General features: G+C 32.8%; 1 long non-coding RNA gene across 1 annotated transcript in view; it reads right to left on the bottom strand.

Annotated features, from left to right (window-relative positions):
* LOC149056667 (uncharacterized) overlaps window positions 1-16,213 on the bottom strand; it is a 99,345-nt gene that overhangs the window by 15,938 nt on the left and 67,194 nt on the right. The window contains exon 5 of the long non-coding RNA XR_016191167.1: window positions 685-763. This is a non-coding gene — a long non-coding RNA (uncharacterized LOC149056667). The remainder of the gene's footprint in view (window positions 1-684; window positions 764-16,213) is intronic.

The raw sequence follows: 16,213 nt of genomic DNA, 5'->3' as shown, positions 1-16,213 counted from the left end.
AGAGTTTCATCGAACAAGCCGCATTTGATCATAATAATTATTTTACGTTGCTTCGACTTTGGACCAGCTTTACTGCATTGTATACGACTACTATTATAATAATTTAAAGTAACTATACTACATCGTAATAATTTAAAACTAATTTACTGACGAAACTTTACATGGAAATAAATTAACGTTTCGTATTAAAATTCATTAAGACTATTATTCGTAACTTAACTGTGAACACTGAAAATGTGTTGTAAATTGTCCAGATGTTTCACCTTTGAAGCAGTAATAGCTTTTGTATAAAATAATAACATTTTTACTAAAAAATTATGATTAATTATTTTGTTCACCGATACACAAACCAGCTTTTGGCTAAATCAGAATCCGAAAAAAGGTTAAAATTTAACAACTGTGTAGGTCGATCGTTTTAAAAATATTGCACAACAATTTGTAAAATATTAACGATACAATTTTATGTTTATCTGGTCGATTATCCTATGTTAACCCGTTATTTTCACATTAAAAAATATATATATATATTATAATACTTGTAGAGGTGTTTTTATTAATAGGTAGCAACGTCTCTTGATAAAAAAAATTATTTTTATTTTTAATCTGTATTCTAAAAAGTGTTTTAAATGTAGTTGCTTTTCCTCGAGAAAAAATATAATATGCTGTAAATGTTTTATCACCTACCTGGCATGTTCATTGTTTATATCCAGCGCCCCGATATGGACCGGAGTAATACTCTGTTCCGTCACGAACTCGACCGTTTCTGTAAAAAATTATAAAATACAATAATTAGAGATAATATTATTTAAATAATTGTTGTATTGCATAGCTAAAATCCAATAAAATCCACTAAAATAGTCATTATAGGTAGTTCCTATATAAAAAAAAAACCATTCGCTGGCAGCACAAAGTTTAAAGTTCATATAATTACATTACAAGCATATAGGTATACGCATAAGAAAAAGGTTCTTTAAATATCATTTTTTGTGAAAATTAATATTCCAGTCAAAGTTTATAACAATAATAATTATAAAAATATCTCAAGTGAAATTGTTTTTAATCAAAACACAACCTTTAGACGTTGCAGAGACAAGATATAATAATAATTTATTTAATCATCAGTTCGGCAAAGATATTTGTAATAAAGACTACGAGCAAAATATATATATATATATAAATGTTGTGTATATTATATTTTTATCGACATCGCTCCGCTCATTATTTTCCAATAGTATACTTGTTTATGTTCAGAAACGGCGAAAAAGAGTTCTAAAGATAATGACAAAGTAATAATAATAATAATAATAATAATAATAACTCTATCGGAGTCGAACGATCATCGTTGCGAAATAGTTTTCTTATAAAAAAAAACAAAACAAAACTTAACTTTAGTAAAGAATAAAGTGCCCGCAGGCAGTGTTCAAACAACCGTCGCGTGAAGTTTCTAGATATATTAAAAAATTACAAGTATGATATTATTTTGTAAATTAAGATTTCGAGTAATAACGTTTAAAAATATACATTTTCGTGCGATATTTATATCATATTAATATGATTTTGTGTACATCATATTTAATTCACTTTATTATTTGCATTGTTCGCAGAGGAGGTCCATTCTGATATAACGTCGTCAGCCGGTAATTAATAAGCAAACAATTTCAATGTTACATGAGGACGTTGCTATAATGATATTATAATAAAATACGAGAAGGAATATGGGTAAACATTGATTACGCATATCGACGAGAATTGAATTAAATGTTAATTCAAAAATAACCAGCTGTTCGTATGAAATAAAAGGTGTCAAAAAAAAAATATAAAAAAATGATAATAATATGGCTTAAAAACGTTTTCTTTTGTAGTTAAGCTTAAGACTATTTTAATTATACGTTTATAGGGTACTTTGGTTAAAATATCGTATTTAATACAAGTATGCGCCTCCCTATTTTGTAATTTAATATCATATATATAGTAGTTTTCGGGCAATATTTTTTTTTCGAATCGCTTAATACTCGAATTGATTTCGTCGGGACACGCGCGCGAGATTCGATCGTATTGTGCATAATAAATAACGGACACTTAAGCCGAATATATTATTATGAAGACGATAATGCGTATTATATTATTATTATTATACGCTGAACACGAAATGGCGGAAAAGAATAAAACAATACGGATTTGGAACTTTGAGAATGTTTCGTTGTGAACTTTGCGCGCCGATGGGAAAAGTTACGGTTAGATATTATTATTATTTATTTTTTTAAAGTTTAATCACGTCTGCTACGTAAAATTACTCACGGGCGATATTAGCTTATAATATAAGTTACAGGTGTCGGTAGGTATATATTTTTAAGTCGTTACACGTGTCCGTTTCTCTCTTCCGGTAATATTTCGAGTGTGTTTATAAACGACTCGGCGAGATTAAGCGACTAAGCGGCTGTATATAGCTGCACCTATATAGGTAGATTTTTTTGTTTTGTTTTTGGTTCACCCCGTCCTGGAGCAGTATATCTCTGACCTATAATACGCGCGTATATTTTATAATTTTATTTCGTCCAAAGAGATTATATTTTATGAAATATTTCATCCCGTCAAATTTTTCATCAGACGTCATTATACACGGCAAAGGCTTCCGACTGTACACACACCCATACATATATATATATAGGCACATAATATAATGTGCATTGGGGTCGATCTACTTTGTTTGGGAACACACACATACACCCACACACTTCGGGTGACTTCTTCCGCCACTCATCGCATTCCTTCACCCTCCCACCCCTCCCACATCCCATCACCGGATCTAGCAGCCGTGGCTCCGGCATACTGACTGCGGTACGTGCGCGGAATCGTATTATTCGTATCGAAACGCCGCTGCGGATTGTGTGGAGGGGTGGGCAAGGGCTACGGGGCCGCAGAGGTCCACGGACTGCGCAGACCGTTGTTTACAGCATCAATTATAAATTACTGGACCGAAACGAACTACACGAACTGACAATATATTGTTTGAACTCTTCGTACTTTGTATATATATGTAGGTATACGTGATTTATATAATATATTGTGGGAATGAATAACTGCTAGACCGCACAATTCGGCGTAGAGTTGTTTGATATTTTTTGAATCATAATATTATTGTCGTCCACCGAGTTCCTATATAAAGAAGTGCCTTCTTTACTCTAAAATCGCGTGATGTGTGACATTGATTTTTGTTTGGTATCCGCGTTCGTTAATCATGCGCACGCGCAGTACGAGACCTCATATTCTCATTAGATCGTCAACAAGCTTTACCCGGGCCATATATCGGTTTCCTTTTCACCACCTCTAATTCCTTTGAAATAAATTTGTAAATTGCTGAATAATAACATTTATAATATATCAGAATAAATAGATATTTGCACGATATAAAACGTCTGGGACCATGTTTCGTTTCTTAATAGGTAATTTTTTGAGCAGAGTGAGACGAGTCTCAAGTTCAAAATTTGTTGCATAAGACATCAAAAATATAGAGAAAGGCGAAAATGTCTTTTGAATTACAAGGAAATCATTATAATTATAATTTTGTAACGTAAACGCGTTCATCACAGATACGAAAAAAGTAATAAAGTAACAAGTATAATAAAAAAAAAAAAAAATGACTTCTCATAAACTGCAGACTTGTCTGGGACTATAAAAAGTATTCAGTATATTTCGATGATTTCTTAAAATTAGACTTGAAACCCTATCTCAACAATGGCTCATTTTAATAGACATTATTTCACATGTCAAGTTAGCGAATAAATACGAAATGCTCTTCACTCGGCCATTTTTAAACGGTAGTAGGTACACTATAATATGATGTATTATATAAATCCTAAAGTGATTATCACATACAGTATATCCGGTGGTTTTCAACATTAAGTTCCGTCCCTAGTACGTATAGTATAGGTATTCGCATATTATATTTGTGAAAAATATTCCCAAGGCCTTTTTCAGGTTCACGATTAAATTATCACTCTGTATTATAATTAATGAAGCTGTGTGTAAACGTTGTACGGTGTCGTCGCAAAGAAGTAAATATAATGCTTTCGTTCAAATATTTGTTCTTATAATAAAATTTGTACCTATACAATATTATCGTGTAATAACATCACATCGCTGATTTTTTTAACGTAATCATTGTCTCGACTTTCATATTATTTACAGAGTGTATCAGAAACAACTTGCTAATGCATTAGGTTAATAACTGTGGTTTTAATCAATATTAAAAAAATAATAATAATAAATGATATTTAATGATTATTTATATAATTTATAAACTCTAGTGCATAGTAAAAATATTTAAATACACAAAATTTTAATTGAAACTGAAAATAGAAATTTAAAAGTTTTGGAGAATTTAAAAATAGCTTATATCTGATTTAAGAACAATTTTTACGGCAAGAAACATTTTTATCAAAGTCAAATATTTTAAATTTTAGAATTTTTTTTAATATCAGTATTTTTTCGAAAAAAATTAATTTAAAACGTAATAACTTTCTTTGAAATATTATTTTTGGGAATTTCTCGAGATCAGTATAATATTTCTTAAATTATGTATTATCCATATAATTTTCACAATTTTTGTCATTATCGTTAAAAAGCAATATCATTTTTTTTTTTTTACAGATTTTTCTATTTTCCCTTACAATAAGTCAATTATGTGACACCATTAAAAACATATACACGTTTATATATACATATATATATATATATATTTAGATGTGACAATGTGACTTTTGTGATCTAACGTATTTTTCGTTCGGCGGGTGGCACGCCCGGCTAGACAATATTGGCGCCTTAGCGTTTCCGGACGAAACGATCAAAACTTTGATCGCCGGATGAAAAATAACAGAAAAAAACTTACAAAAAATATATTATTCCGTATAAACAATATACAGATGGGGTGCATAGGAATTGCCACCGCGGATGTCCGGATGTGTTTTTTGATTGCGATCGAACCGTTTTTACTTCCCATTCTCTCTCTCTCTCTCTGACCATCCTCGTTGTCGTCTGGCCATCGACCTAGCGCTTTCACTGTCCTTCGTGTCCTCTTTCTCTCTCTCTCTCTCTCTCTATACCTAACCTATATATATATATATATATAATATATAGTATAACATAAAAGGTCCTATTATGCGTGTTCCATTTCTTTCTCTATTTCTCTCTCTCTCTCTCTCTCTCTCTAACGCACAAATCCACACAACACACACACATGCAACAACCCGCTTGCCTCTTACCGCTACAGTTTTTTTTCTTCGCCGCGGACTCGGTCCTGCTGCAGATAAAGGGGCGGATGATAATTTTCGATCCATGGCTGCATTAAATTGTCCTCTTGGCTGGATACGGTTTACGTACCATAATATATATTATTATATATATAAGCTTCCATACTATGGAAGGTTTGATGAGGGGGATGGAGGAGGGTATAATGGGTAAAGCAAGTGTTATATTGTCGGACGGCTATCTGCAGCTGACACGCAACCCGCCGACCGACCGTCATCCCCTGCCGATCTACAACCCCCGCTACCCACCATCAACCATCACGAATGTGCTTTCCCTCCCCTGCAGAGCAGCCGCTCTACGCAAAGGTCGACGGCTGTCGTGACGTGAAAAGTCGTAAATTTAAAGGATCCCCAGCACGACGACGACGACGACAATTGGTTGGCAGATCGTTATTATATATTGTATCAACGTACACTGCAGACCCGCTGGAGGTTTTTATTTTCCTTCACTATAACACTACATATAGGTAGAACCACCAATCTCGTATACAGTGTTATTATTATTATTTGATATTATTATAAATAATATATATATTTACACTTATCATACTTTGCGGCTTTTTCACATTTTTTTTTCTTTCATTTTTTTACTTTTAAATATTAAAAAGCCAACGACCACGCGGCTGAAACATCGCCACTTTCCATATTCGCAGCATATAATATTATAATTTATTACATCACGATTCATGGCGTATTGTATTACAATTTGTATACAAATATTACACAACACGCGTTGCGGCGTATTCAAAAGAATTGTGTTCATTTTTCGACCTTTGCGCACTCGAAGGATTTACGCGATGCACGTACACACATAACAACAATAATATATGTATGACGTGTTTTACGTGCGTGTATACGTAAATATTGTTATTATTATTATTATCATCATCATCGCGAAACGTCCTATTCTTGGGAAAAATAAAAGGCGACAAATTCTCCAGGCCGTTCATATTATAATATTATTGTTATCGTGGTAACAACGACCAACACAATTAAATACATTATATCGCGGCTTAAAAGCGAACACTCGGTGGATGGATGTGAGCGTAGTTTGTTGTGCTTATTGTTTTTTCGATTTCGAACAGTAAGTTATTCGCGAAACAATAATATAATAATAATATACGCGTGTTATAATAACACATTATTATTGTTGTGTTATTCAACATATTTTGCAGACATTTACATTTCGCACACAATCCGCCAACGATGTTATTATTTATATACCTACAATTCACGCATTGTTCGATCATAATATTATAATACTCTTCAAGCTGTTTATTCGTTAAAACATTCATAAATTTTAGAACATTGTTCAGTCGCTGGAAATCCGTGCACGATGCATTTGTTTCATAATAACCACAGTTGATCATCTTCCGTGATATAATACCTTGCGTATAACCGTAGTGGTTGCAACGAATCACATCAATAAATGCATAATATCATCTGTATAACGAACGCTCGAATGTACTTAGCGGTGTCGGATTATTAAATTTACCTGTAACCACGGCTCGGTAAAAGTTGCATTTTTATAGAAACGATTAAAAAAAAAAAATTAATTAATTTTCGCTGTCAAATAAAATCTAAAACCTTTTTCGCCCGTTTTGTATGTTATTATTATTAAAAGCCGAGTTTTAGATATTAGTATTGTATCCGGTACTTTTTATTGATTTCAAGCAAATTTGGCGATATAAGCAACGCAATCAATATACCAATGCAGTGTTTTACGTTAGACATTAAGAACAGAAAAATGATAGTCTACATTTGATATGAATCCTTTCCATGATTAACACTTTGACTAGAACAGTTTTGAAAAAGTCAATACTTAAGACTTGAGTTCATTGTTTTCGTTCCAATCGTTAATAAGTAATATGGTAACAAAAAGCAAGAATCAATCGACTGAAATTGATCGGAAAATTTAATTTTTGGGACCAGTAGTAATTTTACATTAATTTTTCGTGAATTTATTGACTTGCGAAATAACATATTTCATATAGTCATTCGGCCCGTAAATAATTTAAATATTGATACATTATCGATTTATTGCACCGGAAACGACATATTTTAAATAAATAAGAATACTGTACAAATTGTTACTTTACGCATCGAAATCAAACATTTATTTAATAATATTACTAACAAGGTGTAACAGATTGAACTGACTTTTGGAATAATTTTTGTTCAAATCAATATTTTTTATTTATTTATTTTTTTGTTCATTAAGTGACCCTATAGCGCTACATGTATGATTATGATAAATTATTATTATTATTATTATTATTATTATTATTATTATGATATATTATATTATGATAAATTTGTTTATTTTTTAGTAAGTACTGAAAATAAAAAAAATTGAATTTAATAAAAAATTATTTGGATAAATCCAATATAGTCTTTTTGTGAATCTGTTTTAATGAATAATTTTGATAATAAAAATATTTACCTAAGTCAAGTAGCTTGTTTTTTTTTAAATTCAATATTATTTTGGATAAATTAATTTGGAACGTAATAACTTTTTAAAAAATATGATTTTTGAGAATTCGCTGACATGAGTATATTTCTTAAATTATTTACTGATCATATAACATTAACAATTTTTGTCATACGTTTAATTACAATAATTTTTTTTTTTTGTCAGGTCATTCTGTTACACTTATAAGTTGATTCAAGCTGATTTAGTATATTTGTGTCGTTTTCAACGTATTATATATACATATATAATATTGTGCTTGTTAAAATACATTTATAAAATTTAAATTGTTTGTTCATGAAGCTAATTTGTATTAATAACGAAAACATTTACACGCGTACCTATTATAACTCCAATTTATAATTAAATAACGCCTTCGAAGACTAAATTACACAAATCGCATTGAAAAAGTAAATAATTTTATGTCGAAACAGAATACTACAATATGATATATTTATTATAGTAACATTAATATGATTTCCAGTATTTTCTACACGCGCGTTTATAATCAATACGCGTTCTCTTAAACATAACATTTTTACCACACTACGTCTCTTCACGACGTTTAATAACACAATTATCGCGTATTATAATATATAATATTATAAAAATATACGTATAATATATTATATACATCTACGAGCGTATTAAATTACGTTAAACAATAGTTAATCCGTGATCGTATTTATGTACGACGCAAGTATAATAATTTAAAAATAAAATTAAAAATAGATACGGAAACAGAAAAACTACAAAGGAACAACGGATGGACATAGAGGTAGCGCATGCACGTACATAAGTATCCTGGAGACGCGTGTGGGTCGGAGAACCGTTTCAAAGTTTTAGTGGATAGAGTGAGAGTTGTTCCCACACAACAGAGCGATATCGACTCATATATAGGTGTAACGAAGTCGAACGGCATTAAACGCGTAGACGTATACGCTCTATATATATATATATATAGGAGATTTAAGATCATACGTCTACAGTCCACCAAGCGCAAAGGTTTTCGAACTTCACGAAATCCCCTTACACACCTATAAAATATGAATACAGTTATACGTGACCGGGATACGTGACGAAATTAGATGGCCATTTCGGCTGCAGCGCGCCAGCGATGATGTTATGTATATTATGTATGTGTGCAGACGGTGCATAAAATGATGCCTTTATATACATTCATATAATATTATTATTGTATACACATAATATCGATACTTTTTCGAAATGCACAGAACGTACCTATATAATATTATTATTATTATTACGTTTGAAATTTCACTGTCTGCACATACGACGCCGCCTCATCCGAATGAATATACGCATAAACACACAAATTTATGTGTCCAAGTTAAAATAATTTAATGTCGGTTTTCTTCTTTCCGTTTTCGTCTGCATCGAAGGTGCATCAGGGTATGTTTATATATTATTACTATTATTATTATTTTTTTTTTTTCATGAAAAGGCTCGCCGTTATATTGTATCGTCCGAGTATATTTTTCCCAATAACAATTTTGCCCAAAACCCTAATAATATTTCCGGTCCATTCGTTCGCGGCTGCTGCAGCAGGTATATATAGAGCTGGTATATACACCCCGTATACGGTTACCGATATAATGATAATAATATACCTACCAATATATGATATAACGTGGGTCCGGTCTTATATATCCACACAAACAACCCGCCCTCCTCTCGTGATTGTGCTATGGAGGCGATGAAATTACGCGCACCACGCATGGATATAATAATAGTATGTATAGGTGTATGCGTACATTGTTGTGTATCGCCGTGCATTGTATTCAAATTCAAATCAATTTCTCGGCAAAGGTCCCGTTGAAAATCGCCGGAGCGCGGGACTATATATAGACGACATGAAATGCCAGAGCGAAAAATCCCCTGGTTGATTTATGGTCGCCTTAAACGGACGGAAAACTTTGATGAACATTTTCTTCTCCATTAAAACGAGACGGGTTTCTTCTCCGTCGTCTTGTGTAGTCCCCTCTCGCTCTCTTCTCTTCTCTCTGCGGCGAGGCTCGGTTCTCGAATCGTTGCACACTGGTCCATTTTATCCGTATTACTCTCACCGCAACGGCCATCGTTTCCCTTTTGGAGGCTTAATGTTTTTTTTTTTTTTTTAAATAACCAAAAAATGCGCGAGAATACATCGGAGTTAAGGTCTCATAAAAATTGCATTAAGAAAATGGGAGTCATTATTCGTCAGACGAACAAACAACCGGGTTCACGAGATCGAAGGGCAGCGACATTTATTTAAGAAATTACAAACGTCATTTTAATTACTTATTTTTGAAGCTGTATCACACTCGGGTAGACACCATCACCCAAACTGAAATTAATCGATATTGGTATTTATCTTAAAAATAAAATATAAAAATTATTATTGAACTACCTAGGTTATATTTTTATCGATTATTCGTTACCGCAGTTACAAAATGTTTAATGTAATACAATACAGAGAATTATAGACAACCATAAAATATTTTTTTTTTTTTTGCGAACAAAGGCTAATGGCCAAATCTATTTGTAAAACAATATTCAATTGCCGAAACGAAATAATTCACGTGCAAGCTAACATTTTTAGGAGTTAAATCTTAAGTAGCCTACGACCCACCCTAAAGTCCATAGAATATGTATGCGAAATTTAGTGCTATTAGTCAAAAACCGTGTATTTTCATAAGGAAATCAGTCAGATAGGTCTTTGATATAATATAATTTGTTTCTATACAAAATAATAATATGACGTTGCGTGCACCATCGTGTAATGTCATTATATATTTTTTTAAATCATCATAGAAAAGACGTTGGCACTTAATCATATTTTTTTGTCAATTATCACGTTTATGAGTATACAGGGTGATTTTTTTATCGAAGAACACTCATTATTTAAAAAAGTATGAGTTTATGAGTATGAGTGTTCTTCGATAAAAAAAATCACCCTGTATATTATTATTTTACAAAATGATCGAAAATGTCCAACTGAAAATATATTTAAATATATAATATTATAATATAAAGCACGATATAAGATAATAGATTAATAATGTTTTATTTATGTTTTGAATGTTGGTATGGAGATGTCCTTAATAAAATGTTGAGAGTTGTTCTGACAGTCGAAAACTATTTTCTACTGTCACTTGTAACTATTTTTCTATCATTATTTTATAGCAGTCTATACGTAAATACCCCCAAAATACGTAATATTAATTTAATTTATTATATAACCCCAAGTATATTGGGTTTGAACAAAATAAATGTTAGTTTACAGTAATTTATAGTATATTATTTTAATCCATAATAAGGAAATTTCAGCCTGCTTTATTATTTATTTATTTTTAGTTTAATTAAAATGAAATCATTTTTAATCTATTATATTAATATATACTTATTTTTTAAATATATTTTCATGAAAGTATAACTGTATTTGACGATTAATCAATAAGATAAAGTCCAATCGTACAATTAATACAACTGATACAAAAATTTGTAAATTAGTAAGACAATATGTCTTACTACTCTATGTCTATATAATAAAGCCAATAATTCACCGACGGACAATGGTGTGAAGGGATATGAGATGGTGGGTAGCTGAATCTGAATCTAGGTGTGTAACTCGATAGTAATATAGTATACACAGCCAATGTGATAATATGATTTAGTTTTGATAATTTTTTTTTGTTAAATTTAGGCAAATAATAATAAATGCGCATCATCTATTTACAAAAACACTTCGGATAACTTTACACTGGACGCATCATGGCGGCGCGTTTTAGACAGATGATGTGGCACTATTACAACAATAATAAGAATCGATGTCGTGAGATGATATAAGATTATGGCTTTTTGTTTTTTTTTAAGCTTCGAGAGATTTGGCAAAAAGACCAAAAAATGTTCACCACGCGTGTAGATAACATTATATACACATACAACCGCATGTATACCTAATATCATGTACAAAGCATAACATAATAATAATAATATATATGTTTCGACGTTTGGACCGGATTAGTGGAATTTCGGTAAAATGATGGAACGGCCCAAATGATTAATGTTTATAGAGGCCGAGCGAGAGATGCAGTTTAATCCGTTTAAGCGCCGTCACTATATATTTATGTCTTTGGCCGATAAAATATTGCTCGCATACAGTGAACGCGTTCGACCCGAGTGCGGATTCATTATTATACATCCAACTGCAGTATATACGGGTGATTACAACAATAATATATATGGAGGTAATTCGAGTATAAGACATTAAAAAAATCGTCGACGACCTCTCGATCGTGAGTTCAGCACGGATGAGACACAATAGGTACAATGATATTATAATAATATTATTTATTATATTATGCACTACGAATTACGATAGTTAACTTATTACACTTCTCGATAAACCCGGCGAGCGAAATACGTTTTTCGATTGTTTATTTCGGTGGTAGATCTAGAATTTTTTTTCTAGAACAAATTTTTTTTTTCAAAACAATATTAAATACACGTTCGTAAAACACAAACAATGAAGGTTTTGTATATTATTATTAATCAAACAATGTGTAATAAGTTTCGATTGAATTTAATTTATGATATTCTTTATTTTCTTGTTTAACTTTTGATCAAATGCAAGCTAAAAACCTTCGTGGTTGAAGCCTTAATAAACTTAAAAAATATATACATATATATGATTCAGGATTTCAATTCATAAACTTATACTAATTCGTTTATAAAATATTTTATTATTTGTATATCGTATTACTTACTCAATTTTATTCCAATAGTTTTACATCACAGCAGTCACAAAAACGGTCAAGTTCATCAACCTATAATATAGGCTTAAGGCCTCTCTGCCCATCCATTTAAATCCACCGTCGTTAATGCTATGTCGTATTGTAACTGATATAAAACAATATCGGAAATGATTCGTCGACTCGGTTGTGGAAACGTAGGTACATAATGATATTTTTCTCGTCAAAACCGACACGGGTCGGATCGAATGAAACAAAATTGAAAACTCGAATCCTAGATGGGAAAATGATAGAAAAATACGTCGGTTCTTACAACATGTGTGTATTTTTTTCACCGACGTGGAGAGAAAACAGAGTAATATATATCTAACGAACGAATCGTAAATGTCTCGAGTTGTTTAATTACAGATACGACGGAGGGTTTGAGGAATTTAATTCGATTCGCATTGTGAATAATTGTTTATTAACGATAACTTCGTATTAATTTGAATAGTTTACGCCACTGTATTACGGTTTCGACGCATCGGATTGTTAATAACAAATGTTACGCATGGCTAACAACGAGTTGGCATTTGCAATTCATGTTAGATAAATTAGTTAAATCACCAGTATTTACACTTAGTTATGTACGCGCGTGGTTTTTTTTATATTTTTTTAACGACATTAGAGAATGAAGTTTTATTCTTTTTCTTTGGTAATCACGAAACAATATATTATTACTATATTCACGACAGACACTTTATCCCGCATTTTCGCATAATTTAAAAAACTGAAATTATTTTAAGAGCCGACAAAAATGTCACACAGCGCTTAATGTTGACTTATTTGGTAAAATGTATATAAAGTATAATACGTTTATTATGAACCAACAAATTAACAGTATTTTAATCACGGTAGCTCAAAGAATAAAAACGGATAGGGTAAAAATCGAAATTGAAAATTTTTTAGTCATAAATAATAATAAGGATGCTATACATATATTTCAGGATAAACTTATTACAGTGTTTTACTTTTGAAAGCTCATTTTTATGCAAAGTCAAACTTTCTTTGAGTTTAGTTCAGTTCCGCCGTAACAAACCAATAACAGTATAAACAGAGGTGGAGAAAAAATGTCACCTGAAAGTCACCGATTTGACAAATGTATTAAAAGCATACATTTTTATGGGTTTTTTTTTCGTCAATTTTTTTAGTTCATCACCTCGCGTACACAATCTGATGTTTCGGAAGAAATGTTTGAAAAATGCAAAAAATTTAACACCGCGATTTTAATTACATTATTTTGTTGTCTACGGCGGCGACAATAATTGCCCCTTTTATGTTTGTTATTTTTAAGTCACACAGACGTTTCCGATGTTACTGTCATCGGGATATCGTCCACGAATCTATGAGTATTACTTCCGGGTTCCTATCATCGTTAAATATCCGATGGTACGTACAATGATTTGAAAACAATTACAGTAGAGGGGATATCCCATATCCACACCACAAACACAAACTGAGGACCGTATATGCACCAACCGATCGAAATAGTCATTATGAGATAAATGACAATATCAACAATCACCGTCAGGAGGGGTGAAAAACATATGGACACTGTACAAGATATAATATACGACATATATCGTAAAACGATATTCGATCTTCGATGGTGGATGTTATGTTATAATATATAATACATAAATATATTATATAACATGTTGTCACCAAGAAACTTTTCTTTTTCTTTCAATTTATTATTTACTATTTTTTTTTTATTATTCAACATCTGCCTCATTCGAAACCATTTTGGACAGATCCAGACGATGGAGATTTTTTAAAGCGTATATTATTATAAGTGAAAATTTTCGTTTTTACGTGGAAATTAACAAATCACCATGAACTACTGATTTGTTTTCAAATCGATCGGTTAGTAAACGAGTTTACTCGATGGTGAACACAAGTACGATATTATAGCTAGCTAGGGCTATAGGTAATAATAACTGGCAATAAACGCACTTTGTTGTAGATTAATAACACGAAAAAAAAAACCGAAGATGAACCAAGCAAAAAGTGATAGTTTTAGACTTTTTTTTTATTACACGTCGCGGTCTCTACAGTAGAATCCATCATCTTCAGTCCTATACAAAGGAGGTGCTTATATCCATAATAAACGGTTGGCTCGTCGGTCGGAACGGAAATTAAAGTAATGTAGGATAGGAAAAAAAAGACGGCGCTCGCGGCGATGTTTTCAAAGGCGACGGTGGTGCAGTGGTTTTGTATAATATGCCATTGCATTTAATGCGCTATATTATATATATATATATATATATATATATATATATATATATATATTAATGCCTCGGCACATCAAAAGTCGAATGCAAACGGACTGATTAATATTACGTCATTATAATATGTATATATGTGTGTATAATATTTATAGAGTTGAAAGTGTGCGTGTGTGTGTGTGTGTGCGCGTGTGTAAGGAACCGAAAGGGTGAGAGTGTGATGGAGACTATGAAAGGGATGGGTGACGGAATTCGACGGGAAAAATCCCGGGCCGCGACGCGGATGATTTATTTCCGAGCGCACTCGGCTCCTCCCGCGGCGGCCGTACGTGTACGCGTTTCCAGCCCACTCGCCCGCTACACCCACACAACACGCCGGCCGGGTCCGACGACAAACCCTTCGCCCCCGCCACTTCGTCTCGGTGCTATATACATTAGCGGGCGTTTAGCGTTCGTCTCATTACGGCTTGCTGTATATATCCATATTATTATTATTGTATACATCCCCTCTGCAGCAGGATCTCGAAAGCTTTACTGAACGGTCCTCGATATACCGCGTCTCTGGTAAATGATTGCCTGGGCCGTTGCGTCGCGTTCCCGACGGTTTTTTTTTCGCTCTCGTTTATTATGGAGACTGCTGCTTCCTTTCCTTTTCGGATAATCTGGCCATTTGTCCGCTGCCACCGCCGTCCGGGGCTTGCGACGAAAACGGGTGCTTCTCAGAGGAGGGGGGAGTACCGCTGTGGAAGATCGAGGGCGCAATAGTATAATCCACGCCGAATTGCTCGCGTCCCGCCACGATCCTCTCGTTGGAGCTTATAACAATAATAATAATAATATTTACAAATAACACGAGGACCGCAGCGATACCGGCGCGTGTGCTTTTTTATCGAGATCGAAATACAGAACTAAAACTGAAAACGAAAAAAATATATAAATACGAATGCGAGTATTCTTCTCTAGGTCGACGACAAAACGGTCGATTTAACTTGATCTATCGTCGTCATCTAACCTCTCTCTACTACCCCTTCCTATCCACTAACTACGTATATACTAAGGGGGCGGTAGTGGTTCGGTACAAAACAGCACACGCCGAACCAACAGGAGATTACCGTTTATTTTTTAAAGGTATTTTGTTTCATTCATGCATTACTTATATTTTATTTTTGGCTACATTATTTCGTCGCTAAAAAAAAAACAAAAACAAACGAACGTTCCGTTAAACACGACACGGTAATCGCGTCGTAAGAGAGATCAATTTTACTAATGATATTCGTCGCAGCCCCGTTATTTTCGCTCATTCGTGTCCCCGCGTACCCAACACCAAGCCCACACATTCGTCTTTTAATTATACGTGTTTTATGCGCTACCGGTCGTCGTATGCACTGTAATAAGAAAAGGAAACCGGATAACATT

This window comes from Diuraphis noxia, unplaced genomic scaffold, assembly GCF_037042655.1.
Source record: "Diuraphis noxia isolate RWA-SAM2 unplaced genomic scaffold, SU_Dnox_SAM2 contig0003, whole genome shotgun sequence".
NCBI classification, from domain to species: Eukaryota; Metazoa; Arthropoda; class Insecta; order Hemiptera; family Aphididae; genus Diuraphis; species Diuraphis noxia.
The sequence above is the reverse complement of the archived record's forward strand: the minus strand, read 5'-3'. Positions and strand labels throughout refer to the sequence as shown.